This window comes from Solanum stenotomum, chromosome 4 (genome assembly GCF_019186545.1).
Source record: "Solanum stenotomum isolate F172 chromosome 4, ASM1918654v1, whole genome shotgun sequence".
In the NCBI taxonomy this organism is placed as follows: domain Eukaryota; kingdom Viridiplantae; phylum Streptophyta; class Magnoliopsida; order Solanales; family Solanaceae; genus Solanum; species Solanum stenotomum.
The window spans coordinates 10,546,860-10,554,871 of NC_064285.1; the positions used below are offsets into that span (position 1 = coordinate 10,546,860).

At 35.3% G+C, this 8,012-nt stretch overlaps 1 pseudogene; it reads right to left on the reverse strand.

The window, feature by feature from the left end:
* Positions 1 to 7,681, reverse strand: part of LOC125862105 (ABC transporter G family member 29-like) — a 13,032-nt pseudogene extending 5,351 nt beyond the window's left edge.
* Positions 7,682 to 8,012: the final 331 nt, after the last annotated feature.

The following is an 8,012-nucleotide window of genomic DNA, read 5'->3' on the forward strand; positions in this document are numbered from 1 at the left end:
TTTGTGCACCTTTTGTGCTAACGTGACACCTTCAACCACCCAAGTTGGTTGTGTTTGTACACACACGCCTGCCAAGTGTGTAATATTATTCTTAGTCTTTTTTTTTAAATTTTAATTTTAATTTTTAATATTGGTTTTAAAAATATTCTTATTTTCTTTATCTTGTATTTAAATTAATTAACAAACATATTCTTTTGCCTTGTATTTAAACTTTTTTTTTTTTACCTTCATTCATTATTTTTTCACTTTTATTTTTCTATTGATTTTATTTACTCTTTTTATTTTCTTTGTCTTTCCCTTTGATTTGATTTCAAATTTAATTCCAAATATCTCTTATTTAAAATAATTTAATTTCGAATGAATTTTAAAATAAGTGAAGAAAATCAAATAAAACATAAAAAATTGTTAAAATTAAAGGACACTTTTGATTTTTTTTAATAAAAAATACACATAATTTTTTTAAAAATAATTAAAAGTGAAAAGATAAAAAATTAATGAAAGAAAAAAATTAAAAATTTAAAGTGAGAAAGAAATTAAAACAAAAATTTACAAAGAAAGAAATGAAAATAATTAAATATATATAAGTTTTAATATCAATAAATATGTGTACTAACTAATTGTAAAGTTACCAATTAAAAAATGACATGTGTCTAATTTGTTCACTCATCACTTGCCTTCAATAGCTGTGTCTTATCTCAAGGTATTAAATAGAGGTACAGAGAAAATAAGACTCCTAAACGAACTGAACTAAAGTAATCTAAATAAATAAAACTGCTGAACTAACTAATGCAGTATCCTAATAAGACTAAACTACTAACTGATATCTGAACTAACTCGTGATGTTCTAATAGTAATACCAAATCCACCACTTTGGAATTCTCTGGAATGTTAACAAGAAGAATTAGTATTGTGGTTAGGTTCACAATATTTTGAACTAGTGTGAAAGAGTAAACTTACTGGTCGGGGGATGAAGAAACCTGAGAAGAGATTGAAAAGTGAGAAGAAAGCTGCCGCAAAGATCGAAGCTACATGGTGGTTTGGTGTGATGGCAACAGTCATCATTCCGTAGTACGTAAAATATAGAAAGGAGAAGAAGGTCACAAAGTAGAACCAGAAGAATTTAGTTGCTGTCAACTCAAAGCCAACCATTGTGTACACTATAAGAGTGTAGTATGTAGTTTGGATAATAATGTAAGGTATTTCAGAAATGACCTGCGTTACAAACAAATGAAATCGATTTGTGAAATTCAATAAGGTTATAGAAGATAATTTATAAATAAAGGTTACCTGTGCCATAGCATATGCTAATGCTGAGTACATTCCAGCAGCTCCTTCTCGATAAAAGACGGTTCTTCCAATGGCAACAATTGCCTGTACAGTTGAACAATTGTTGATTCCAACAAACAGAACAGCTGTGTACATTACCTCAATGATTGTTGTTAAATCACTGCTAGTTTCTCTGTACCACAGAAACAATATAAAGATGTAAATTAGTCACCTTTTTATCGGTCTCTCTATCTCTACAAGGTACGGGTAAGATCTGCGTACACTCTACCCTCTCCACACCCCATTGCGTACACTATTAGCCCTTTCAGTTTACTCAACCCTGTGATAGAAACAGACCTTTTACTGCCAACTCTCCAGAAAATTGTTCCAACCATGAGTGCTGCAGCTAGGCTAAAGAAGAATCTAACAAGATTATAGTTTGGATTCTCCAGTGAGTCCATCATTCTTTCCATAAGCACGATTTGAACTGTCCCCATGCTGACTGAGAGTACCTTGTAGGAAAATAGAGATCTTCGGCTCCAGGAGGAGGTGCTTGTAGCTCTTTGACGAGAGCTTTAGTTCGTCTGAGTACAACCACATTTATCATGTAAGACATTTTATTTTGAATATGGAAAATATGTTTAGCAGTGTGTTCGTTTTGACTTACTGATACGAAGCTGATGAGGTATAGTATTCAGCAAAATCGATTCCTAGTCGTCTGAACTCACTTCTAACATCCAGGTGGCTGGATTGAATTTCTCTTTAATTTTAGGAACTGCTGGAATTGCCTGTATTAAGTGGCCGAATAAGTATTTTGTCCTTCACTCGTTACCAGGACGAAATAAAGTGGTTCTTTAGAGATTCATGTTGGACACGATATACTTAAGTACCTCAAAATACTCAATAATTTTCTGAGAATGTCGACCTAATGGCCCAGCGTAGATTAGTTGTCCTCCTTTTTTCATAAGAAGTAGCTGATCACAACATAAAAGAACATATTAGAGAAACAGTGGTTAATATTCTAAGAGGCTTTTTCTTCCACCTTTCACAAGTTCTTATGTTTACCTCATCGAATTCTTCAAAAATATCAATATTTGGTTGGTGAATTGTACACACAACAGTTCTCCCAGTATCCACTGTGTTTCTAACGGTTCTCACAACAATAGCCGCTGCCCTTGCATCCAGACCAGACGTTGGTTCGTCCATGAATATAATTGAAGGATTGGCAACAAGCTCAACTGCTATGGTCAATCTCTTTCTCTGTTCTGCTGATAAACCAGTAACTCCTGGAAGCCCGACGATTGCATCCTTGAGATTGTCTAGCTCAACCAAATCCATTACTTCATCCACAAAAATCTGGAAAGAACATTGTTTTAGTATTTAAATTATAAAATGATTGTAACTTAAGCAGATTTTAGGCTCGTACCATCTTATCCTCATTGCTGACTTCTTTAGGAAGCCGGAGGAAAGCCGAAAATATCAATGATTCATGGACAGTTGCTTGAGGTGAGTGTATATCAGTTTGTTCACAATAACCTGAAACTCTAGCAAAGGTTTCTTGCTTCTTTGGAAACCCGGATATTCTTACGTCACCTTCAATATAACCACCTGTTTTTCTTCCTGCTAGAACGTCCATGAGTGTAGTCTTCCCTGCTCCACTGACTCCCATTAAAACAGTCAAGACTCCTGGCCTAAACGCACCGGTTACTCCACGAAGTAGTTGGAGTTTGTCCTCAGACACTAGATGGTCCTTCATTTCCTGAAAAAATTGATAACCAAAGTTTGATTCTTTTGTATAAGCATTGTCTTTAGGCTGATTAATATGATACGCAGCTCGAGCCGTGTGTATTTTAAGTATAATTTGTTGTGGTATTTAAGGACAATATGAGAGAATAATGTGCCTCTTACAGGTGTCATGTCTATAAAATAATTCACATTGTCGAAGGACATTGCCAGAGGGGTAAATGGAAGAATCATTCCTTTCTTTGCGTCATCATTTATGTGAACGCCTTTGGATATGGCACAACAACTCATACACCGGATTTTCTTTTCTCCTGCCAAAAATGGTATAATTATAATTAAAATTTATATCACAGAAGAGATATTGTTCATCATTTAGCTCTTCATCATTTTTAAGTTATGTTCATTTGTTATAACGTCTTAGGGATTCCTTGCCTTCTTCTTGATCACCTTCCACATTCCTTGCTTGCTTTTTGGATATAATAGCTTGTGGTTTCCCTGTAGCTGTAATATTGAACATACAATTTAATAAGCTTAGATTACACTGAATGGGAAAAAAAAATACTATAATTCCTTTTAAAGGAGTAAGAACAAGAACTCACAATTGAGGTACATTAACGCGAAAGTGAAAAGAATGTTATAGAGAATTGTGAACCCCAGTAGTGCAGCAGTGCCTATCCAAAACCATCTTTTTTCGTGGAAGACTTCAAAGTTTTTCATCACTTGCACGCCTAACGTCGCTGTGTTGTCTGAGGCCTGTGAATTTTGTACTTCATGGTGAATGAAGTTCACTTCATGTATAGTTTTGTTTAGTAATATGGCAAAATCAGGTGACAGACAAGGGTATTTAGAACATACATATTTGCTCATCCACCTTTGAGCAAACATCTCATTTATAGTTAAGGTGTTGAACCCGTAGGAAAAAGGTGAAATCCAAAAGCCCCATCTCCACCAGTTTGGAATGGATCCTGTCACAAGTAACCAATGTTCTATCAGTAAATCAAATTTGGTGCCTCCTTCATTTTGTCCTTCATCTTTGCTATCTTACAATTTATTGCCTATGTGTGAGTTAGTTCTACTTGTCTAGTTTAACACGTACCATCATTTGCATGTATCACATCCGTGAACTAACCTTTAGGGAGGATAAAAGCACCCAATAGGAACACCAGAAGGAGAGTGAGAGATCCACCAGTATGTGCAAAACCATCTTTCTACAAACTCCTGCGATGAGCCTAAATATTCCAGTAGCCATTTGTTGGATCAGAAATATCAACAATAATTGCTTGAAGAACCTAAGCAAGAAAGAATAAGTTAGTACAATACATTTGCAACCTAAAGACACTCATTGTGGTGTGTTTTCGTCATGGTTTATGTGTCGTCTGCGCAATCAATGCACTAAGTTAGTACCATTACATTTGCAGCCTAGATTCAAAATTCAAGTATAAAAATGAAAAATGAGTGAAATGATTGTTGAATTACCTGCTAGCTTTAGGGGCAAAGCCTATGGTATAATATGTGGTGGCCGTCCATACGACAGACTCAAACACAATTATTGGTACTTTCAGGAGAATAGTTGGTAGAGTGAATGCCCAAGGTGGATAGAAGAGGTTGTCCCTATGCTTGTAGAACACGGGAAGTCTCTGTATGGTAAGTGAAAGTTCAGAATAACCGTTGAACATATTAACGATCATTCCAAATAATAGTGCACCAATGTAGATATAACCATCATCTTCATTTGTAATGTGTATGTCACTCCTAAAGAACACGGTTGATGCAATAATCGCAACAATAATTATTTGGACAGTCTTGAAAATATAGACAAAAGAGTTTCTCTTGATCAAAAGCCATTCCTTGTCGAAGTTGGCCTTTAATAGCTCTAGTGCTGGAACTGTGTACTTTTTGAACACTAGAGCTGCTTTGTGACTTCTTGATCTTTCGTAAGGAATTGAGAGTTCATTTTCTATCCGTAAGCCCACGTGGAAGTGCTTAAATATTCTTTTTCCAAATTCAGTTACTGAAGTGTACTTGTATGGCTTGCTTCTATCTTCCCAGTATTGCTCTTGGTCCTTTCTTGATATGACCTATTTGCAGGTTTAAACGTTAGATTCTTATGTATATATATACAAGGTTCACATTTCATATGTATCCACACTTGGGGCTTGCGTAGAAATGTATATTGATATTCCTATCGGATGATTACCTCTTGCAAGAAGTCAGCAACACCTTTTCTCTCTGGACATTTAAAACCACAGCTTTCAAAGAACTCGAGGACATGTTCACAAGGGCATTGATAAATAATCTCGCCTTCTGATAAGAGAATGATATCGTCAAAGAGATCAAATGTCTCAGGAGCAGGCTGAAGGAGGGACATCAAGATGGTGGCATCTGTGAGATGTACCATCTGTTGTAAACATTTTACTATCTGAAATGTCGTTGAGCTGTCTAGTCCATTAGATATCTCGTCCATGAATAGTGTTTTTGTCGATCCAACAATCATCTCCCCTGCATCAAGCTCAAATTAAATCATTAGCTCATTGCATTTTTGTTTTGGAAGTATTTTAATTTGTCATCTGAAAAAGTTCTATAGTAATAATACGGAATGTAGGAAGATGGAAATAACCTGTGGTGAGACGCTTCTTCTGTCCACCTAAAATGCCTCGTATCATTTCATGTCCAACAATTGTGTCTCGACATACATCAAGTCCCAAAATCTGCAACATGCTTTCCTAAATTAGATAGCGCAAATTCAGCTGCAACATAAATACACTTCATTTCTTCCGCTCGATTTTAACAATTTTTAGGAGAATCGAATAGTCATTTGATTTCATGATTTGTTATCAGCATAATCCAAATTGATTCGTGAAATATTGTACATGTTTTAAGAACTTTCCTCCATGTTATGTTACGTCTACACCGTCAAATTTTAGTGCCTTGAATCATTATAGTTTTCACTTGGAGAATCAATCACTCACCCTGAGCATATAATCGGTAATGAGACTGCTTTCGACTCCCTCCACAGCAGTCGCCTATAAAAATTAGTATTCTGTTGTGCATTCAAATTGGGAGAGAAATTTCGGAAAAAGAAAAAATGAGTTTCTAAGAACATGATCACAACCCTCATGAAAAGATCTATTTCCGCCTCTGGGAATATTCCAGCTTCCGTTTCCCTCTTAGGAAGTTCCTCCAGAAGTTCTAAATTATAGAATCAAATTTTACTGAAAAATAACGAAAAGAATGAACTGATTTGTGAGAACTGAAAAATACCAAATCGGAAGCCAACCCCTTGGCATCGAGCAGAGAAATCCAAGGTCTCTTTCACAGTCATTTCTCCAACATGAATGTCATTTTGGCTAATGTATGCTGATGTTTTTTGGGGTACAAATTCCTCGAGATCATAGCCATTGTAAGTGATTTCTCCTCTAACCTTGCACCGTAAGTTATAATAATTAATGTTTCTTGTTTAATCAAATTACAATACATTATATGCAGACTATTATGGACATTGCACTCAAGTAATAACCTTTAAGGTATGGTCTAATTTTCCAGCCAAAGCCAACAAAAGGGTCGTCTTCCCAGAGGAAGGCGGGCCTAATAGAAGGGTCATCCTGTGGAGCAAAGAAGATTCAAGTCAGAATTGGTATAGTGAAACATGTATAGTATGCATTTTTTATTTCCCGTATATATATGTAAGACAGATCGCACCCTTTGCACCGAGATTTAATTGACATGTCAATGTTGGAAATGTACCAATTTGACAAAAATGTATGGCTTTTTCTTCTATTAAAGATCAATTACCTAGAAGGTTTGATAATCCCATAAACATCTTTTAAGTATGGTGAGTTTGGTTTTTTCAGCCATCCTAATCCTTAAACAACTCAGAGAAGATTCAGCAATGTTTCTAGCTGCATTCAGTAGCGTCGGAAGAGCTCTGTCTCCGATATAGCAATCTGTTTCTATCGTTAGGTGCTCGAAACGAACCTCCACTGTAGGAAGGTTAATTCCTACTCTGCAATCACAAAATAAATCATGAATACTAAGGTAATCAAGAAAAGTGTGTCCCCTCTAACAGTTTTAAGTTTTTAGATCGATGAGATGATATATATAGCGTGATTCAGTATGATGTATCATTTCATCTAAAAAAATTATAATGTTAAAGAAAACACAAGCCTTATTCTTTTTGAATCAATGCATAACTCGGAACTATACTACTACTACTACAAGAACGACATATCCAGTATATTCTCACACGTGGGGTCTACGAAGGGTATGTGTATACAGACCTTACCTCTACCTTTTTGGAAGTAGAGAGATTGTTTCTGATAGACCCTCGATTCAAAAGACTGGAATTACTGAAGTGAACTTAAGTACATATTATATCTATCGATTCGATTTCTGAACTTCCTCAAGAACTTCTCATTGTCTTCCTCGGCAACCTTGAAATGCTTATCGATAAATTGTTGTTGCTCATGTATTCCAAGCTTCCGAACATCAACTTCCCTGTTGTAATCCCCTTGATTATTCTCATTCTCCGCGTAAGTTTTAAGGATTGTCTTTCTTAAACGATCGTAAGTAGGTAATTTCTCTAGAGAGCAGCCCACTTAAGAGCTTCTTCATCTTCCTCAACACTAATGCTCATCTGCATGCTTCCAATTGGAGTACTAAACACTTCTTCCATTTTTTTAAAAACTATATTTTTTCACCTAGAGTAACAAAAAATAAAATCGTTCTTGAATTTTAAGTGCAAGAAAAACAAAGAGAATGTGTTATAAAATGATAACACGAATAATTGACACCAACTTGTTTGGAATTGAGAAGTAAAATCCGGTCAATTGTCGTGTTGTTGATTTTTAGGAGTAGTGCTTCTTCTCCTATATATGTTGTTAAGGAGATGCAAATATATAGAAGAGAAATAGCTCTAATATATAGATGAAGAAATAAAATGCAAGAATATGTAGTGTGAAAAGAGACTACGTATTCATTAGTTCATGCTATAATGGATAAGATAT